At 40.6% G+C, this 22,914-nt stretch overlaps 1 non-coding gene across 1 annotated transcript; it reads right to left on the reverse strand.

Moving 5' to 3' along the window:
• Positions 1-15,732: 15,732 nt before the first annotated feature.
• On the reverse strand, positions 15,733-15,839 carry LOC120271260. Its single transcript, XR_005539879.1, has one exon. It is a non-coding gene; the product is annotated as a small nucleolar RNA R71 (small nucleolar RNA).
• Positions 15,840-22,914: the final 7,075 nt, after the last annotated feature.

Below are 22,914 nucleotides of genomic sequence, written 5' to 3' on the forward strand. Positions count from 1 at the left end.
TTGCTGATTTTCCCGAAGGGAAGTACCTTGTAAGGAAAGCTTCGACCATTTTGTTTCATGTTGTGATAGAAGCTCTTGGCAATGAATGGAGCCATTGTTTGGCACTTCCTTTAAATGAGAATAGGAAAGCTCTCAAGCAAATTGTATCATCAGAAATCGCATTTATCTTCAACATGTCGCACAATTCAAGGAAATTCTCAATATGATTGTTTGGGTCTTTATCGGCTAACCAATTAAATTGTGCGGACTATTGAACCACTTGAATGAAAGCCGGATTCAACTCAAAATTTTGGGCTACAACCGGTGGCCTAATAATACTCAATTGTGTCCCACGAATTGTAGGTCTAGCAAAATCTGAAAGTGTTCTTTGCTGCCCCTCTTGTTCGGCTATAATTTCAGATTCTTCAACCACTGTTTCAGCTGGATAATTCTAATTTTGCGCACGTTTCCTGCCCCTTCTACCAAGTGTTCATTCAAGTTCAGGATCACCTTCAACCAATGTGGAAGGGTTTCCTCAGATCATAACCTGGAGCTGTAACCATAGAAAAAAAAAAAAACAAATCAGAACGCTAGAAGAATAAGAAAGTGTGAAATAGAACAAGTGCTGAATAGCTAAAATAGCAAAGTGCAAAATGTTTCCAAAATGCCTATTACCCGGCAACGGCGGCAAAAAGTTGACACACCCCTTGCATGTGTGTACCGCAAGTGCACGGGTTGTCAAAGTAATAATGTACCCTACTGAGTGGGTAGTCGTATCCATAGGGAATAGTACTTGAAAACACAAGAATTGCTATTTAACTATGATGAAGATGAGTAAAGAATGGTGTGAACAATATCAATGCAAATAGAAATAAAAAAAAAACAAGAAAGAGACGCAATAAAATGATAGGAAAGGCAATTGATTGAAAGTGGGGCACCCGGACATTGCCCTCCCTAGGACTATTGTTTCAAGTGCAAGACCAATCATTATATCTCCTAACTGGTGTTTAATGAGTTGTGGAAATCCTAAAGCACACGGTCCCAACCTAAGGTCAACGATGACTGACCCTACACTATGCCCCAGCGGAAAGGAGTACTCTCGACGCCTCATATTCTGCAAAGTTGCTTAAAGCTCTACGGACTCCAAGGGATAAACTCTATTCCCTAATATAGGTCTAACCCTTTTGTCTAGGCGAAAGACCCCTAGTCAAAATTAAGCCCAAGCACTAAGGATTATTTTAACGCTTCACTCTGTTGTTTGGGCAACTAAGCCCAAGCGGAGTTTGTCTCTTAGCACTTCACTCTATTGTGACCGCAAAGAAATCTTGGAACGTGGAGGTAAGATAAATCACACTGACAGGGAAAGTGGACGTTCTGCTACCTCTCGACTCACCATCTCGACCCTCCCAATCTAGCTTTGTCGAACCCTAATAAAGTGTCACTCATTCACAAGGATTACCAATATTGACTCTCAACCCTAGTGTCACTCTAAGGGAAAATCAACATCAACTCAACAAGCATTCACGATTGGAACTCAATTAAAATATCAATTAAAGAAACATAATAAAAGGTCAATGAAACAAAATCATTCTAGGGTTTACAAGTCAAGCACCCACTAGGGGTTTAGCTCTCTGTGGAGCAAGATACAATCAATAATGAAATCAAATATAAAAACATACAATCCATAAGCAAAAACCCCTCGTAGTTCGTATCGATGGCCTTATGGAGTTGTCTCGTATTCTCCAAGGGTTTCCTCGTCAAGCCTAAGGCACACCTCATCGAATCAATGCCGATGAAAGCTCCCCCAATAACTATCATTTGAAGGAACATGGTGTTAAAGGCCATAGAACCACTCCGAAAACCTAACCAAAGCCTCTCCAAACACTAGCCGCGAGCAGCTCCAAAGATGAGGAAAAATGAGAAAAGGATCATTGAAAATGTCTGAAATCGCGGCTTATATAGGGGTTATAATCGAGCATCCACACGGCCGTGTGGAATTTTCACACGCCCGTGTGAATCTCCAGAAGTTGATTTACTGAGAGCTGTGAATAGTAACTGCTACAATAATTTTGTTACAGTAAACTGCTATAGTACTTCGCCAAAATACTCCCAAATCCACACTTTTTATTGAGGCCACATGAATGGGCACACATCCATGCGGTAGATCACGTTGCATCTTCAATAAAATGACATTAACAAATATCTTGCTAGTAATGCACAAGTCAAAATACATGAGTGTGAATGCCTTTGTGCCCCTCCAAATTATGTATTAACTTGAGCACAATGGAGGCTAGCACACACTCACATGTCTTTCAGCAAAACTTGTGTCTTCGCATTTGTTCACTCCAAGATTTCATCAACAAATGCATCCATGATCTACTTTTGGTTTCTTTCTTCCACATTTATCTCCACAACCCTTCATACACAAAAGAACACAAATACACATACATAAATAATAAAATCTAAGAAAAATAATGCTCAATGTAAGAAAAGAATACTTTGTATTACTAATATACAAGCACTTATCAGTAAGCTATAGAAATCCCCACACAACTACGTGGAATTTTCATGCAGCCGTGTGAATAGGTGTTTGCTACAGTACTACTACAGTAAAATGCTACAGTACTCTTCATAACCGCGGTTCACATACTATTCTCTTGAGGCCACATGGTCAGGGACACGTCCATGTGATATGTTATAAGACATTTCATCCTTGAATCATTATTTGGAAGCTCTTGCATTCTTCACACAAGTAGGGACATTAGTGTGTGACTGCCTTTGTGCCCTTCCAACTAACAAATTGGCTTGAATTCTCTTGAAAGTTGGCAGACACCTCCATGTACATGAGCTCCTCTTGTGTCTTGATCCTTAGGTTGAAGAAAAACTCCCAAAATGTGTCTTTATAAACTTTTTTTGCTTCTTTTTCTTCCATTAAGGCATTCACAACCTAATTGCACAAAAAACACCAAATACACTATATGAGACATAAACCATGGTAAAAATGATGCTCAAAGCATTTAAAACATATAGATAAATATGTCTACTCAAGAACTTATCTACCATCAAGTACAATTATATCATTCCAATTTGTTGTGTGGACTAACCATTCTTTTTCATCTTCATATTCTTTACTAGAAGTTCTTTTGCAAAGGCTAAAGGTCAACTAGATTTAACTAATTAAAATGCATCTTTTATCATGGTGGCAAATTTGCAGATTACATCATCTTTAGTTCTCTCATTATACTTTGCTTTCCTTTTCCTTCTTTAGATTGGGATTGTTTTTAATATGAGTTTAAAAGTCTTGAGCTGATTATAATTCATCAAGGAGCCAGTACAATGCGCATCTATCTTCTTGAAGGACAAATTATAAAAATGTTCAATAGGATAGAATGCTTCTAGCTCTATGCTATAGCTCAATCAATAAAGATAAGGTACCCAGGCAATGCTCCCCCTAGGATCTAACATGATGTGCAAGATTTATTAAATGTTAATAAACCGAGTTAAATGAGTTGAAGTATTACAAGAACAATTGATCCCTACCTCCATGCCACTGATACTTGTCCCTTACAAGGTCCAGGTGGAGAAATCACTCAATCTCAACACCTCACAGCATATATGACCGCAATAAACTCTAGGGATACCGAAGAGTACAACCTATTCCTACAGATAGATCTAACCATACTTCTAGGAGAAAGATCCCTAACCCCCTAAAAGGTCCGGTGGAGAAATCTCTTGATCTCATGCCTCACACCAAATATGGTTGCATAAAGCCTAGAGAATACGGAGATAGGAAGCACTCATCAGAGGGGAAAGGAGACACTCCACTATCTCATTATTCACTCTCTCAACCCTATTCAATCTTGAAGTTCTAACCCTAATGGAGACCTCTCTCTCACCAAGGCAACAAATCACGCAATACAAATCAATCATAAGGATCAACGCGACGTGCAACCAATGAGAAAACAAGATTGAAATTCAAATAAACTCGGATTTAATAGAAACCATAAAGTAAATCAATTCAAAGATATGATCCTATGGTTCAAATGCCCAAATACCTACTAGGGTTTAGCCCTCAATGGGGCAAATTACAAAGCAAAGAATATTGCAATGAAAAGCAATGAAAACCATAGAATAGAAACCCCTTGAATTTGTGATGATGGCCTTGATGGGTCGTTCAACATCTTGAAGGATCCCTCTCCGAAGCTAGGTTTCCCAAGGCTTCCTTGATGTTATGACAGAGAAAAGATCTATCAAAGTTGGTGAAGAATGCCCCGAAATTCGCCAAAAACCTCCTCTTCAAACCCTAGCCTCTTCACCCTTCAAACGCTAGCAAAAAGTCCTCAAAGAATAGGGTAAAAGGTCTATTTATAATAAAAAACCACATCTGTCACTTGCATCCATGCGACCGTATGAGATTTCATGTACCCACATGAGTCGCAGAAATTTTGACATGACCGTGTAGAATTTCCACGCGGTTGCGTGAACAGTGTTTTTGCTATAGTGAATTAATACAGTGTTTTGCTGTAGTACTCTTCATAAACGTAGCTTACAAACTCTTCTCTTGGGGCCATATGGTCGAGTACACATCCACGTGGTAAGTTAAGAAGCTTTTCATCGTCAAATAATCTAGCTATAGTGACTACGTTTGTGCCCTTCCAACTCACAATCTAGCTTGAATTCTCTTGGAAATTGGCACACACCCATATGTACATGAGCTCCTCTTGTGTTACACAAAAACTCCCAAAATGTGCGTTCATAACTTATCTTGGCTTCCTTTTCTACATTCAAGGCATTTACAACCTATTTGAATAAAAGAACACCAAATACACTTTATGAGACATAAACTGTAGTAAAAATTATGCTTAATACATAAAACATATAGAGAAATATGTCTACTCAAGCACTTATCAAACTCCTCCATACTTAATCCTTTGCTTGTCCTCAAGCAAAACTAAATATTAAACTTATGGAAAGAAATGATAAGTGTTTGGCCTTAGGTTCACCAAGAGAGTACAAGAATAAAATTCTAAAATTTTGGAGAGAGTCAAACACTAGATAAAATGATCAATACACTAGCAAACAATCAAATAAAAAATGAATGTAACGAAGTCTAAAAGTGTGTCTGTGTGAAATACTCAACTCATATCAACACTATGCCCACTGATAAGTGCTTGTGTGATATGAATGCAAAGCATTCTTTCCTTATGCTGAGCATTACTTTTCTCGGGTTTTTACATTAATATGTGTGTTTTTATGTTACTTTTATGCAGGTAGGGTTGTGAAACCAATTATGAAGGAAAAAAGCCAATGTGGATCACAATGCACCGATTTTGGAGGAAATCTTGCTAAGGTTCAAACGTGAAGATATAAGTCGGGTGCGAGATGCTAGAGTGTGTGCCAACCTCCCCGTATTTGAGTTTGCACAACCATTTGGAGGGGCACAAGGGCAGTCACCCTCAAGCTTCCGACTTATGCACATAGAACAAGATCTCCATCAACTTATCCGTCATTGAAGAAGCAAAGCGATCCACGGCATAAACGTGTGCCCGTTTATGTTACCTTGATTAAAAGTGGATTCGGGCAGTTACTGTTCACACAGCCAGCCGAAAATGATAGTTTAAGAGAATCCACACTGGCGTGTGGAAATTACCCACTCCCGTGTGGAAATTCCCCACGGGCACGTGAAGCATCCAAGCCCGTGTAGTCGCCCGATTCCAGCCCTATTTAAATCCGAATCAGCCCCGATTTTTGTATTCTTTTCTCCATCTTTTCCCCTACTTGAGAGAGGGCTTCGGCTAGGGTTTTGAGGGGTATTGGCTAGGTTTTTGGAGAGGTTCTACGATTCCGACATCGCGCATCATTTGGAAGAAGGTTATTGGGAGAGCTTTCGTCGGCACCGATCCGGCGAGGTGTATCCTAGGCCGGACAAAGGATCCCTTGCGACGAGTAGAGGACTCTCCACAAGACCATCGACACGACCATCGAGGGGGTTTCTTTATGGATTCATTGCTTTTACATTCTATTTCTTTGATTGTACTTAGCTCCATAGAGAGCTAAACCCCTAGTGGGTACTCGGGTATTGTGAACCCTAGGATGTATTTGTTTCTTTGAACCTCTTTATTATGCTTTCAATAAATTGATGTTTATTGTGAGTTCCAACCTTGAATGCTTGATTGTATGAACATTTCCCCTAGAGTGACACTAGGGTTGAGAGTTCTTGTTGGTAACCTTGTGAGTGAGTGACACACCACGAGCGTTAGACAAAGCTAGGTTGGAGAGGGTTGAGAGGGTGAGTAGAGAGGTATAGGAGCGTCCCCTTTCCCATCTGGCGTGATAGCTTCTACCTCCGTTTCTTGAGTTCTTTGCGGCTATAATAGAGTGAATGGTCTAAGGGATGAACTTCCGCTGGGGCTTAGTTGCGCGTGCAACGGAGTGAAGTGTTGAGGTGATCTTAGTATCTAGGGCTCAATTGTGGTTAGGGACCTTCCACCTGGACCAAAGGGTTAGGTCTATAATTAGGAAGACATTTATCACTTGGAATCCCTAGAGCTCATTACAACTCTATGCGAGTGCGAGGTGTTGAGATTGTTCGATTTCTCCTCCGGGACATGTATAGAGTTAGGCATAGTTGACCTTAGATTTGGGACTATGTAATTAAGGATTTCCACGACTCACCATTACATTGATTAGGAAGCATAATAGAGGGTTTTTGCACTTGAAACAATTATCCTAGGTGGAGCATTAAACGGGTACCCCATCTTTATCGATTGCCTTACCCCCTTCTTTACTTTTGCTCTCTTTCTTGTTGCTTTTATTGTTGAGAATTGAATCATTATCACACTCCTTATAATTGATTTTTCACATAGCTAAGAATCAAATTAAGTGTTTTTACTCCCTATTCTCTGTGGATTCGACCCCGCTCACCCGGGATTATTACTTCGACAAACCCGTGCACTTGCGGGATATATGCAAGGGGACCTTGTCACCCACTACAAAGTTCTTATTAAAAACATGACTTATTTATATACAAAAAGAATAGGTAGTAGCTTCACACAATCTCTAAGGTAGCCTTTTCCCGAGTGGCCTCCCGAGTGGTTTTCACACTTTCGAGGTGGTAGCTCTTTCTACCAATGGTAGTAGCTTTCACTCATCCCATGAGATTGCTCTTTCTCTCATTAGGGCATAATAAGTATCTGACTTATGAGAGTAGCTATATACATCATAGGTGGTAGCTCTTTCCACCCCCTATGTACAATCAAAACAATTTTTTTTTTTGAATAAAACTAACACAATAAAGTCCCACAAATATTGCACTAAAGGTTTCGTAGGTCTAACAAGTGAGAAAAGTGCATGAAGTAGTAATCTTACAAAGATATTCAAGAAAATTAGATATAAACTAGAGCATGATAAAACCTAGTGTTTACAACCTTCAAAAACTAAGAATTAAACTCTTAACACTAAGGTGAACCTTCATTGGCAACAAGAGCATGCTCACGAAAACACAAGTATAAGACATATATAAGGTGAACCCTCCCCCACACTTAAGATGTACATTATCCTCCATGTACGCATGTAAGCATAATAAAAATATCATCAATAAAAGCAAAATGCTTGCGGGAGCGCAATTAAAACAATAATCCCTTGAACTCCTCATAGATTGTTTGGTGAAGTCTAATGGGTCATGGGTGTGTTGTATTAAACGGGTTGTAAAGCTCACTCGACTGTGTGATAATATCACATGGTCATGTTCATGACAAAACATCATCAACATCACTCTCAAGGCCATCTGCACGGATACAAGGGGTTCAATAAAGCTCAACAAAATAGAAAATATGCACGAGTTCATATATATATATAACAATAAAGCACATACTCACAAAACAAAATAAAGCATGAAGATAACTCTCAGAAGTTGAAGCCTTTCTGAGTACACAAGTCCACCAAATAATAATAACACAAATAAAAGCATAAGAAAAATAAAAGAAAGTATCATGAGCGAGATGCCTCAAGCGTCACTATCAGATGCTGGTGCTACTGGTGAGTCAGAAGCGATATCCTCATCTAATGTCTACTATATGCTATCAAGGCGCTCCACAATCTGTGCCTAGTTCTCGAGGATGGTGGCCATGGCGGCCTCGAGTCTAGCCAGTCACTCGTGACCTAGAGTGGAAGATAGACTAGGGTCAGATGATGCTATCAGTGTTGCCTCTGTAATCATGGGCTCTCCCTTAGGTGGTGCATCAGTAGCCTCAGTAGGCTTATCATCATCCTGAGACGAAGACTCCACTAGTGCGTATCTACCTAAACCTATGCACCTCACTATGCCCATAAGTCAAAGAGTGACCAGTCCCAAAGGTGCGGGGGTATTGATCTTCTCCTTCCTTCATACTGAACAAAGGAGACCTATCTTGAATAGGAACAAAGAAATGTATGGCCCGATGAAGAGTGCTCCTATCCGTAGATACTTACTTTGATAGACAAAGTAGTCACCTATAATGTACCTAAGATGAAGAGGCTATCTCTGAGTCATGGAATGGAGGCACAAAAGATCTGACCGGTGAAGTGCACTCGTAACGTCACCAAGACCTATCACTGACTTGATGAGAAGAACATGTATATACTTGTGTACTGGTCATGCAAGTAGAGAGCCCTTTGACTAGCCAGGGACAAACTGATAGCCACCATATAAGTTATGAAATACTTGTCTCAGAGTAAGCTAGGAGGGTAATCGGTGGGGAGATGTATATACTCCAATGTATCAACATAGTCCTTATCATATAGGCCGAGCAAGATTGCAAACTGGGTCAATGACATCCCATGAGGTTAACCAAAAGCTCAAAAATGAATAGTATCTTCTTTGTCAAAATCAGTGTCTGCCATGTAGTGATCAAAGGAGAACGAGGAAAGAACCTCCAGGGTAACGTCTTGCCTGACTGAATCACGAATGGAAAGAAATCAGTTCCAACCTCTCACTTCAACAAGCTCTCAAGCCTTGTCAGCAAGTCTAATTTCCCCAAGTACATCCCTATCTATGTAGCGTGACTGTCCAAACTTAAGCTTCTAGAGATGTTCGAATCTTTGTTAATGTGTAGGGTCAGTAAATTCGATCTCCAGTGGGAGTGTGACTACCTTTGTGCCTTCCAACTCACAATCTAGGTTGAATTCTCTTGGAAGTTGGCACACACCCCCATGTACATGAGCTTCTCTTGTGTCTTGATCCTTATGTTGCACAAAAACTCCCAAAATGTTCTTTCATAACTTATCTTGTCTTCCTTTTTTTCCTTCAAGGCATTCACAACCTATTTGCATAAAGGAACACAAAATACACTTTATGAGACATAAGCCATAGTAAAAATGATGCTTAATGCATGGAAAATATATAGAGAAATGTCTACTCAAGCATTTATCAGTTATAGTGTTCTAAACCAGTAGGGATACACTCCTCCCACTCCACACCAACTCCCTAGACATCCCTTGAATGGTTAAAAAGTCAGTTGGTCAACGACGCTACCGCTCGTATCAATAATAAAGTGCTAATAAGTGTAAAAAGATATCATCATAAATCAAATAGTAAAACCCATTCTCAAAACAAGTTATAAACCTCTAATGTAACAATGTAAGAAAAACCATTCACCCACAGTGCTAAACAAGCAAGTTGAAGAATTTGCACACAGCTATCCTTTCTTCACCACCTACATCAAATTATCTCAACATGATTTTTACACATAGAAACATAAATGCTAAGTGATATGCAATTTTTAATCTATATGCTAATAATGAATTGCTTAAGCTTTGATTCAAATTGGAACCAATTTCTAACTGATTCAAACTAACTTCATTTGAAGTTAATCATCCAAAAATTGAAACTCAAAAATATTTGAAGAAACTTCTTAGGTGCTATAGTAACAAACCCAATAGTTATTGTATCAAGCTTGTTATAGGACCAACCCAAAGACTATGTATTACAAATTGCCATACAACTCATCTTCATGGCTCGAAAAAACCCTAAATTATTTATGGATTAAAACCCTTTTCTACTCTCAATTTCTACTAAACCTGGCAAGATATGAATCTTATGAAATAACAACTTTCAACTGGAGTTTTGATAAGTGTTTAATTATTCATATTATCCATATTATATTTTTAGCACTCAACCTACATTTTACTTTAATTCCGGCTAATTTTGGTGTTTACTGCTTCTTTAATCTTTCAGGATCATGTAAACCCTCATGTCGCATGAGGAATGAAAGTAAGCCATTTTGGAGTTATTTATTGAGTAGAAAATGCACTTTTCTTTCAAGACCTAGGCCACACCTACAGCTATGGATGTTGTTGTAGATTCTTGGAACTAATCCTCTACTTCATTGAAGATTTTTTGACACAATCAAATTGCATGCTTGTACCGCAAGTGCACTGATGTCGAAGTAATAAAATACCAGGTGAGTTGGGTAGTCGAATCCACAAGAAACAGTGTTACTAGTACTAACTGCTTCTCTTCTATCTAGCCTAATGAAAAATGGGATGGTGTGACTATCTAATGTGTAAAGAAATGAATACCGATGATGAATATGCAAGGGTAAAATAGAGGAAGATCTCAATCACTAAAAGTGGGGTATTCAAGTAATATTCCCCCTAGGATTTAGGTATTAGGTACTAGGTATGCAAAGTGCTTCTAGAATGAATAGGTTAAGTCGTGGAAATCCAAATATAATTGGGTCCTGCCTCTAGATCACCAACACTGGTAACTTATGAGGTCCTAGTGGAGAAATCGCTCAATCTCAACACCTCACACCACATATGACCGCAAAGCACTCTAGGGATTCTAAAAGATGTATCCGATTCCTAAGAATAGACCTAACCCTACTTCTAGGTGAAAGATCCCTAACACCCTACAAGGTCCCGGTGGAGAAATCTCGTAATCTCATGCCGCATACCAAATATAGTTGCATAACGCTTAGGGAATACGGAGATCGAATACACCAATCAGAGGGGAAAGGGGATGCTCTACTATCTCATGACTCACTCTCTCAACCGTTTTTAATCTTGGGGTTCTAACCCCTAATGGACACCTCTCTCTCACCATGGTAATGAATCATGTAAACCAAACAACAATAATATCAATAAGGCAAGCAAGCATTAGGCAAACAAGATTGAAACTCAACCAAACTCAGATTAAATAGCAACACAAAGCAAATCCACACAAGATTAGAATCCTAGGGTTCACTAGCCCAAATACTCTCTAGGGGTTTAGCTCTCCAAGGAACAATATATAAAACAAACCATCAATGAATGAAAGTGCATAAAAACCATAGAAAATAAACCCCCTTATATATGAACTGATGGCCTTGATGGAGAGCTTTGACTCTTAAAGGATCCAGTCCGAAGCTAGGGTCACCGATGGCATTCTTTATGCTATGACGGAGAAGGAATTGATCAAAGTTGGTGAAGAAGTGTTTCCTAAGCTACAAAAACCTCCTTTCCAAACCATAGCCATCTCACCACTCAAGAGCCGCACAAAAGATCCCAAAAAATAGGGCAAACGGCCTATTTATAGTCATAAACCGCGGTTGTCACATGTCTTCACACTCCCACATGGAATTTCTATGCGCCCGGGTGAGCTGCAGGAATTTCCATGTGGTAGGGTAGAATTTTCAAACACTTTTCTCTTGAGTGCACATGGTCGGGCACACGTCCATTGACAAGGTCCCCTTGCGTATATCCCGCAAGTGCACGGGTTTGTCGAAGTAATAATCCCGGGTGAGCGGGGTCGAATCCATAGGGAGTAGGGAGTAAAAACACTTAATTTGATTCTTAGGTATATGAAAAATCAATGATAAGGAGTGTGATAATGATTCAATTCTCAACAATAAAAGCAACAAGAAAGAGAGCAAAAGTAAAGAAGGGGGTAAGGCAATCGATAAAGATGGGGTACCCGTTTAATGCTCCACCTAGGATAATTGTTTCAAGTGCAAAAACCCTCTATTATGCTTCCTAATCAATGTAATGGTGAGTCGTGGAAATCCTTAATTACATAGTCCCAAATCTAAGGTCAACTATGCCTAACTCTATACATGTCCGGAGGAGAAATCGAACAATCTCAACACCGCGCACTCGCATAGAGTTGTAATGAGCTCTAGGGATTCCAAGTGATAAATGTCTTCTTAATTATAGACCTAACCCTTTGGTCCAGGTAGAAGGTCCCTAACCACAATTGAGCCCTAGATACTAAGATCACCTCAACGCTTCACTCCGTTGCACGCGCAACTAAGCCCCAGCGGAAGTTCATCCCTTAGACCATTCACTCTATTATGGCCGTAAAGAACTCGAGGAACGGAGGTAGAATCTATCACGCCGGAGGGGAAAGGGGACGCTCCTGTACCTCTCGACTCACCCTCTCAACCCTCTCCAACCTAGCTTTGTCTAACGCTCGTGGTGTGTCACTCACTCACAAGGTTACCAACAAGAACTCTCAACCCTAGTGTCACTCTAGGGGAAATGTTCATACAATCAAGCATTCAAGGTTGGAACTCACAATAAACATCAATTTATTGAAAGCATAATAAAGAGGTTCAAAGAAACAAATACATCCTAGGGTTCACAATACCCGAGTACCCACTAGGGGTTTAGCTCTCCATGGAGCTAAGTACAATCAAAGAAATAGAATGTAAAAGCAATAAATCCATAAAGAAACCCCTCGATAGTCGTGTCGATGGTCTTGTGGAGAGTCCTCTACTCGTCGCAAGGGATCCTTTGTCCGGCCTAGGATACACCTCGCCGGATCGGTGCCGACGAAAGCTCTCCCAATAACCTTCTTCCAAATGACGCGCGACGTCGGAGCCATAGAACCTCTCCAAAAACCTAGTCAATACCCCTCGAAACCCTAGCCGAAGCCCTCTCGCAAGTTGGGGAAAAGATGGAGAAAAGAATACCAAAATCGGGGCTGAATCGGCTTTAAATAGGGCTGGAATCGGGCGACTCCGCGGGCGTGGATGCTCCACGCGCCCATGCGGAATTTCCACACGGGCGTCGATAATTTCCACATGCCCGTGTGGATTCAATGTTTCTCTGGTTTCTCGGCCGGCTGTGAACAGTGCTGCTACAGTACATACTATAATGTTGCTACGGTGCTCTACTACAGTATTTGGCATGAATAGTTTTCCAATTCCATACTTTCATCAGGGTAACGCAAACAGGCACACGTTCACGTCGTGGATCACTTGCTTCTTCAATGGTGTACACGTTGGTGGAACTCTTGTTCTATGTGCATAAGTCGGAATGGTCGAGTGTAACTGCCTCTTTGCCCCTCCAAATGGATGTGCCAACTCGAATACGAGGAGGTTGGCACACATTCTAGCATCTCACATCGACCTATGTCTTCGCGTTTGAACCTTAGCAAGATTTCCTCCAAAATTGGTGCATTGTGATCCACATTGGCCTATTTCCTTCATACTCGGCCTCACAACCCTACCTGCATAAAAGTAACATAAAAACACACATATTAGTGTAAAACCCGAGAAAAGTAATGCTCAACATAAGGAAAGAATGCTTCGCATTCATATCACACAAGAACTTATCATCCATATGTTAGGCTATAAGACTTTTCTTCGTTGACTCATCATTTGAAAGGTCTTGTGATAAGTGTCTAAATGTAGGTGTTTTCTTATATGTATTTTATACATTTTGCATGTATTTTGTTGTAGATTGATGCCCGTTTTATGCTTAATCACATACTATTTGCATTATAGGATACGAGAAAGCTATGGAGAACATGAGGATACCATTTGGGTGAAAAGAAGAAGAAAACAGTCCCAAAATCACTATAGAGGAGTCACTGTATCAATCACTGTAGCAAAGGGATTGTTTGAAGCAGCATGTCCAGGACTTCATGTGACCCGTATGGAGGCAGTATATAGTCCGTATGGGCTCCTGTATGAAGCAAAAATTAGGGTTTTTGAGTGCAATACAGCCCCCCTACGGTCCCCATATGGCCCATATGCTTTGTAGGGTATAAATACATATTTCTAGGGCAGAATTCAGGGACTTTTGGAGAGAACTTTTTAAAGACTTCTTGGGAGAACTTGAGCGATGTTGAGAGACCTTGGGAAGAAGAAGAAGGGCAAGTAAACGAGGAGATCATTGAAGGGCAAGGTCAAGGGCTCTCAAGGCTTGAAGACATCATCATTCAAGGGGGAGATCGACAACCATTTGAAGGAAGGAGACCCGCGGCTAGAGGAAGTGTTATCCGGCATTCCTTTTGTGGGGGAATGTCATTCGGCCTATTTTCCACCACCTCCTTCACCATTTCATCTAGGGAGTGTCATTTATGAGTTTGATTTGTGGTTTACTTGATTTTGTTGATTTTTGTGGTATGATAACACACTAGACCCCATGGCCACCGGATGTCGGTGAACCTTGGCGGGGTTTATCATGTATTTTGGATAATTTCTTGTTAATTCAATGCTTGGGTTGATTTGAGATTTAATCCATTTGTTTCATGCTAAGAGCTACTCCAAGGAGAAATCCGTAGTTCTTTTTTGAGTTATACATGTAGATGTGACCTACTCGCATGTATTAGATCGTGAATGTATTAAAAGGGGATACTTGTATCAACATGCTGAGAAATTGGGTGTTGGTAGCCCTCCATGTTTTAGGGGTGAACTTAGGATGCGTTTATCCCTATTTTGGGATTTTCTTGTACTCAATGCAATCGTAGGAATGTAGAGTTGGAAGAAATTCCTATCAACATTCGTATGGGATTAGGGTTCAACCGTCAAGAAATTGGGGTTGTCCTAATCTAGAAATACCTTGGTCCAAATTGCCCTTGCATCTTTTGTTCTTCATCCATGTATCATGATGACCCCTCAAGGGGATCCACATCTATAGGCCTTTGCATTTCATTGGTATTCTTGCTTGCTCTTTGCTTGTTCTATCTAATTTGTTGGTAATCTTGTATTTAGTTTTAATAGGTCGAGAATGAGTAATAGGAGATCCTTCGCCTCATTGAATACGATCCTCATGTCTTCACATGAGTTATTACTTGGCGACCCCATACACTTGCGGAGAATCAATCAAGTTTTTGGCGCTGTTGCCGGGGAACTTTAAGGAATTCTAGGAAACTTTTAGCTTATTGTTCGAGCCATTTCATTATTTACTCATTTTATCGTTTCTTTTCTTTTCTTTTCTTTTCTTTTGATTTTAACTTCCTAATATCTTTCTTGGTTTTGTAAGGTATTGTGCATGACACGTTCAAATCCATCAAATTTGATTACACCGGATAGTGAAATTGAAAGAACCTTGCATCAGAGATTGAGAGAAGTTGGTGAAGGGTCAAGTTCACAAAACATTGAAATTGAGGATAGAGAGTCTTTAATCATGGCTGAAGAGCGACACATTTTGTCCGAATATGAAATACCTCAATTCATGGGTGAAGGGTTTAGTGTTTAAGCACCAACCGTGGCATCCAATAATTTTGAAATTAAAGCAAGTACAATCGGCATGGTCCAAAACTCAGTTCAATTTAATGGTCTTGCAAATGAGGATGCACATGACTACCTTTCCCGGTTCCTCCAAATTTGCTCTACATTCAAGATAAATGGGGTGTCGGATGATGCTATCTGATTGAGGCTAATTCTGTTTAGCTTGAGAGATAGGGCATATTGTTGGTTTATATCTTTATCTCCGGGGTCAATAAAAATATGGAAGGATATGGTTGAGAAATTCCTTGGGAGGTATTTTCCGCCAAGCAAAGCGGCCAAATTGAGACAAGAAATTTCAGCATTCAAACAAGGGGAATCCGAAACATTGTTTGAAGCCTATGAAAGATTCAAGGATCTCCTTAGAAGTTGCCCCCATCATGGTTTTGCTTCATGGATGCAAGTACAGATCATATACAATGGGCGAACTATGCTACTTGCAAACTCATTGATGCCACGGTAGGTGGACCCCTTAGCAACAAGTACCCTGATGAGGCTGGGCAATTACTTGAGTCTATAGCAAAGCAATGAATCACATTGGGCTTCAAGAGGAGCTTCACAAAAGAATGCTGGAATTTATGAAGTAAGTAGTAATGATGTCTTGGCCGCAAGAGTTGATGTGTTAACCCGAAAGCTTGATCTTCTTATGGGCAATAGTTCAAGGTCAGACTCAATGATGAGCTGTAGCACTTGCGGTGGTGGGCATGGTGCTGCCCAATGTCCTATTGCTAGCTCCTCTGTTGCTTCCATTGAGAATGTCGACTACATTGGGGGCAACAAAATCAAGGAAACCCGTACAACTCAACTTACAATCTGGGATGCAAGAACCACCCAAATTTTGCATGGAACCAAGGTCAACAACAAAGGGGTACACCACCCCAAGGATCTCAATTTCAACAACCACCTATTGAGAAGAAATTTACTACTGAAGAGGTTCTTGCCAAGTTCATGATTAGTACTGACACTAAATTCAATAGCATAACGAGCAGCATCGATGCATAATTCAGCAAGGTCAATGCTCAGCTCACTCAGCATGCTGAACAATTCAGTGAGATAGGTTCTATTCTGAGAAACCTCCAAGGTTCTCTAAAATCACTTGAGCATAGAGTGGGGAACTTGCCAAGGCAAACTCTGAGCGAAGCTTAGGTTGTCTTCCCAGTAACATGGAAGACAATCCAAGGGAGCACTTGAAGGTCATTGCCCTTAGAAGTGGGAGGCAAGTTGAGGCAAGGATCGAAGTTGACCCAAGTGTCAAAGAAAAAGGGGTAACCCTTGAGGAAGACCCCAACCTAGCTGAAAAAAACATTAAAGAAAATAATCGGGGAACAAATGATGAGCCCCAACAATAAGGACAATCAAAATCATCCGAGTATAAGCCACAAATCCCTTATTCGTCCAGACTGAAGCAAGAGAAGGAGGATGTTCAATTCAGAAAATTTATAAACATTTTCAAACAACTCCACATAAACATTCCAATTGTTGAAGCATTGACCCAAATGCCTAAATATGCCAAGTTTTTAAAAGAGCTCCTTACAAACAAGAGAAAGTTGGAGGAAGAAGGCATAATTACACTCACGGAAAATTGCTCGGCCATCTTAGAAAAGAAACTCCCACAAAAGTTGAAGGATCCTGGAAGTTTCATAATCCCGTGCATGCTTGAAGGAGGAGTTCAAGAAAATTAGCAGATCGATCAACAAGAAAATTAGCATCAATGTCATGCCCTAAACCATGTATTTGAAACTTGGCTTAGATGAGTTAAGGCCCGCGAGGATGACTTTACAATTGGCAGATCGATCAACAAGAAAACCTCGTGGGATTGTTGAAGATGTGATTGGGAGTTGACAAATTTGTCTTTCCAGTGGATTTTGTCATCATGGACATTGACGAAGATGTGGAGACACCATTGATTCTTGGCCGACCATTCCTCAACACTTCGGGTGCCCTAAATGATTTAAAAGGGGGCAAATTAACGTTGAGAGTTAGAGAAAAAGAAGTGGTGTACACTTTACCGGTTGCCATGAACACTCCTTAGATCATGATGCCATACTCTACTTTATCGATGAAACTGATAGGTTAATTTTTTATTGTGTGCAGGAGGTGCTCTCGATAAATCCTTCGGATGAGTATTTGGGAGACTTAGGAAATGAAGAACAAGAAGAACCCCACTACCATCCTCAAATTCACAGCTTGAAGCAACCAAAGGAGAAGATGACCTGCACCAATGCCAAAGAAAAAGTTAAAAAAAGAATCAATGATGAAGAAAATGTGGAGGGAAATTCATGGGAGAAAAAAGAAAGGTACCAAGCCTCATCATCCATCACCTCAAGGAGGGAAGGTACATTTTTCACCTCTCTCTACGCATGAACAGTTCGAAGTCTTTTCATTGTTGTCATTGAATTTTCCAGGAAGAAACAACACTCCAAAGGCAATTGGGGGTGGCTTCAAACTCTTTGAACCCCCATGAGGTAAGTGATGCGGTACGACTCTTTCGTGGCTTTAAACAAGCGCTTCTTAGGAGGCAACCTAAGCATTCGGGGGTGTTTTCTTGCATTTTTTGTATTCTAGGTCTTAGTGCATCACTATTTTTGTATTTCTTAGGCTTGTTTGTTTTTGAATAAGTTCATGCTCACATACTTTGCACATTGCTGTCATCGATTTGATTGTGGTTTAATCATGCAACTTCTTGAGAAGCACATGTTTTGGTGTCATTTCATGCGCTAAATTGTAGTTTTATTCATTTCATTCATTTTTGGAGAAGTTTTAAATCTTGCCATATTATTGTTTTATCATTTGGAGTAGAATTTCGGGGTTTAGAAAGCATTTCTAAGTTATACGGCCATCCCATGCCCGCATGGAAGCTGTCTGCGACACTTGAAACTCCAAACAGAAGGCTCCGTCTTGCCCCATGCGGCCCCCGCATGGGGTCATCTACTCTTTGGCCCAGAAAGTCCCGAGAGGCCATCTTCGGCCATGCGGCCACCATACGGCCCATATGGGGGACGCATGGCCCATCCTTGGCCTATATATCTCTCTCTCATCTCTCTTTCTTTCATTCTCTTCTTTTCTCACTTTTTCTACCGATTTTCTCTCTTCTTTCTCAACCATTTCTTAGCAAATCCTCTAATTTTTTTTTCTCCTAAATCTTATCCTCATCCCATGGAGACTTTGATCTAGTGGTTTTCCTCAAGTTTAATGCTAGTTTTCTCAAGATTTCATCGGTATGCTCTTCGATACCCTAGTTTTTCTTTTTCATTGTCTTTGCATTCTTGGAGCTTTTGTGTGGAATATTTCAAGCATTTTTCATGATTTGGATGATGTGAATGCCATGGATAAGTTTTTATTTGAATTTATGTACAAAATGTTTGACTAACATGATTTTGGGGGAACTCTTGCAACATGAATAGTGACCATATGGCCCCATATGGCCTTATGGCCACTAAACCTTGAATTTTCACAATTTTTCCCCATCTCTTGCATCATTTTTTGATTTGTTTTGAATCTCTCTAGGCTTGATCAAAGTTTTTCTTTGTTGTAGCGATGCCTAATATTAAAAGGCTCGCCTCTAAACGTCCAAGAATTACTACACCATCACCTACACCCGAGGAACCCGCCTTCAAATATGCACATCACCGAGAAAAATATGATATAATGAAGACAAAACCATTTGGAATGGTGCGCTATATTGATTGGGGTCTTGTGGAAAGTCTTGGGATTGAAAACCAAGTCAAAGGATGGTTATCACATAATTGTTGGGAAAATTTATTTGCAATCGATGAACCATCCTTTCGCAAACTAACTTTGGAGGTTTTGAGCACTTTTGGGGCATGACAAGATTCGCAATCTGTGCATGGTAAGAAACATGGTACCATCCATTTTCAAGCTTTTCGAAAATCTTGTGAAATGAACCACATGGTATTTGCCAAGTATTTGGGGATCTATGATGATCATTTTATCAATTCAATGCCTCGTGACCACCTAAAGATTGATTTCCAAAGTGATGTGAGTAGGAACCGATATTGGGCAACCTTGGCAGTCAGTGACAGTGAGAAAACCTGGAAAGCCTCATGCATGTAGGACCCAGCACACAAATACATTCATACTTGACACGTCCGAATATGCGTGTACACCGCAAGTGCACGGGTGTCGAAGTAATAATCCCAGATGAGTGGGTATTGTATCCACAAAGAGTAGGGAATAAAGACACTTAAATTGTTTCTTAACTAATGTGGAAGATGAGTAGTGATATGTGTGAGAAGATTCAATTCTCAAGAGTAAAAACAACAAGAAAGAGAGCACAAGTAAAGGAAAAGGTAAGAGAATCGATAAAGATGGGGTACCTGGGTATTGTTCCGCCTAGGACAATCGTTTCAAGTGCAAAAACCCTTTATTATGCTTCCTAATTAATGCAATAGTGAGTCACGAAAATCCTTAATTGCATAGTCCCAAATCTAAGGTCAACCATGCCTAACTCTATACATGTCCCGGAGGAGAAATCGAACGATCTCAACACCTCGCACTCGTATAGAATTGCAATGAGCTTTAGGGACTCCAAATGATAAATCCTATTCCTATGTATAGACCTAACCCTTTGGTCCAGTTGAAAGATCCCTAGCCACAATTAAGCCCTAGATGCTAAAATCACTTCAACGCTTCACTCCGTTGCACTCGCAACTAAGCCCCAGCGGAAGGTCATCCCTTAGCCCATTCACTCTACTATGACCGCAAAGAACTCTTGGAATGTGGAGGTAGGATAGATCATACTGGAGGGGAAAGGGGACGCTCCGCTACCTCTCGATTCACCCTCTCAACCCTCTCCAATCTAGCTTTGTCTAACTCTCATGGTGTGTCACTCACTCACAAGAGTTACCAAGAAGAACTCTCAACCCTAGTGTCACTCTAGGGGAGCATTCATACAATCAAGCATATAAGATTGGAACTCACAATAAACATCAATTAATTAAAAACATAATAAAGAGATTCAATGAAACGAATACATCATAGGGTTCACAAATACTCAAGTACCCACTAGGGGTTTAGCTCTCCATGGAGCTAGATACAATCAGTAAAATCAAATGTAAAAACAAAGCATCCATAGAAAACCCCCTCGTTAGTCGTGGAGATTGATAAGTGCTTGTGCGATATGAATGTGAAGCATTCATTCCTTATGTTGAGCATTACTTTTCTCAGGTTTCTACACTAATATGTGTGTTTTTATGTTACTTTCGTGCAGGTAGGGTTGTGAGGCCAAGTATGAAGGAAAGAAGCCAATGTGAATTACAATGCACCGATTTTGGAGGAAATCTTGCTAAGGTTCAAATGAGAAGACAAAGGTCGATGTGAGATGCTAGAGTGTGTGCCAACCTCCTCGTATTCGAGTTTGGCACATCCATTTGGAGGGGCACAAAGGCAGTCACACTCGAGCATTCCGACTTATGCACATAGAACAAGAGCTCCACCAATGTGCCTATCATTGAAGAAGCAAGCGATCCACGATGTGAACGTGTGCCCGTTTGCGTTACTCTGATGAAAGTATGGATTCGGGATGCTATTCAGGCTGGATACTGTAGGAGAGCACTGTAGGAATACGGTAGCAAGTACTGTAGCAGCACTGTTCACAGCCGGCCGAGAAAACAGGAGTTCAGAGGATCCACACGGGCGTGTGGAAATTATCCAGCGCCTGTGTGGAAATTCCGCACGGGCGCGTGAAGCATCCACGCCCGTGTAGTCTCCCGATTCCAGCCCTATTTAAAGCTGAATCAGCACCGATTTTAGTATTCTTTTCTCCATCTTTTTCGTAACTTGAGAGAGGGCTTCGGCTAGGGTTTTGAGGGGTATTGGCTAGGTTTTGGAGAGGTTCTACAGCTCCGACATCGCGCGTCGTTTGGAAGAAGGTTATTGGGAGAGCTTTCGTCGGCACCGATCCGGCGAGGGGTATCCTAGGACGGATAAAGGATCCTTTACGACGAGTAGAGGACTCTCCACAAGACCATCAACACGACCATCGAGGGGGTTTCTTTATGGATTCATTGCTTTTACATTCTATTTCTTTGATTGTACTTAGCTCCATGGAGAGCTAAACCCCTAGTGGGTACTTGGGTATTTGTGAACCCTAGGATGTATTCGTTTCTTTGAACCTCTTTATTATGCTTTCAATAAATTGATGTTTATTGTGAGTTCCAACCTTGAATGCTTGATTGTATGAACATTTCCCCTAGAGTGACACTAGGGTTGAGTGTTCTTGTTGGTAACCTTGTGAGTGAGTGACACACCACGAGTGTTAGACAAAGCTAGGTTGGAGAGGGTTGAGAGGGTGAGTTGAGAGGTACAGGAGCATCCTCTTTCTCCTCTGACATGATAGATTCTACCTCCGTTCCTCGAGTTCTTTGCCGTCATAATAGAGTGAATGGTCTAAGGGATGAACTTCCACTGGGGCTTAGTTGCGCGTGCAACGGAGTGAACCGTTGAGGTGATCTTAGTATCTAGGGCTCAATTGTGGTTAGAGACCTTCCACCTGGACCAAAGGGTTAGGTCTATAATTAGAAAGAGATTTATCACTTGGAATCCCTAGAGCTCATTGCAACTCTATACGAGTGCGAGGTGTTGAGATTGTTTGATTTCTCCTCCGGGACATGTATAGAGTTGGGACTATGTAATTAAGGATTTCCACGACTCACCATTGCATTGATTAGGAAGCATAATAGAGGGTTCTTGCACTTGAAACAATTATCCTAGGCGGAGCATTATCCGGGTACCCCATCTTTATCGATTGCCTTATCCCCTTCTTTACTTTTGCTCTCTTACTTATTGCTTTTATTGTTGAGAATTGGATCATCGTCACACTCATCATCATTGATCTTTCACATAGCTAAGAATCGAATTAAGTATTTTTATTCCCTACTCCCTGTGGATTCGATACCCGCTCACCTGAGATTATTACTTCGACAAACCCGTGCACTTGCGGGATATACGCAAGGGGACCTTGTCAAGTTTTTGGCGCCGTTGTCGGGGATTAGGCGTTTAGAGATACTTTGCATTTTGTTTTCTTAGCAATTTCACCATACATTCTATTTCATATCTTCTTATTCTATCATTGTTCTGACATTTCCTTATTCTTTTTATTGTCGAAAATGATTAACATGTTTGAGTCATTTGACACTATCATGAGAATGGTTGAACACGTGGAGCAGAAAGTTCAAACAATTGCATCACACGACATATCTTGTTATTCTCACCGTGCGCAGTGTACAACTCAACAGCCAGTAGAAGAATCGGTTGAAGAGTACATCACCAGGATTCAAGGGCAAAACTGTGAATTAGATAATGTGGTAAAGCAGTTTGAGGAATCCACGTCGGTGTCAATGAGCGACCAGTTATATGAAAGTTTAGAAAGAATCCTTGCTCAGTTTGATTCTTCCTATCAAGATCAATAGCATGAACTCTTTTCAGTTGGAGTTGTTATTTC

The sequence above is a fragment of the Dioscorea cayenensis genome, chromosome 10 (assembly GCF_009730915.1).
Source record: "Dioscorea cayenensis subsp. rotundata cultivar TDr96_F1 chromosome 10, TDr96_F1_v2_PseudoChromosome.rev07_lg8_w22 25.fasta, whole genome shotgun sequence".
In the NCBI taxonomy this organism is placed as follows: Eukaryota; Viridiplantae; Streptophyta; class Magnoliopsida; order Dioscoreales; family Dioscoreaceae; genus Dioscorea; species Dioscorea cayenensis.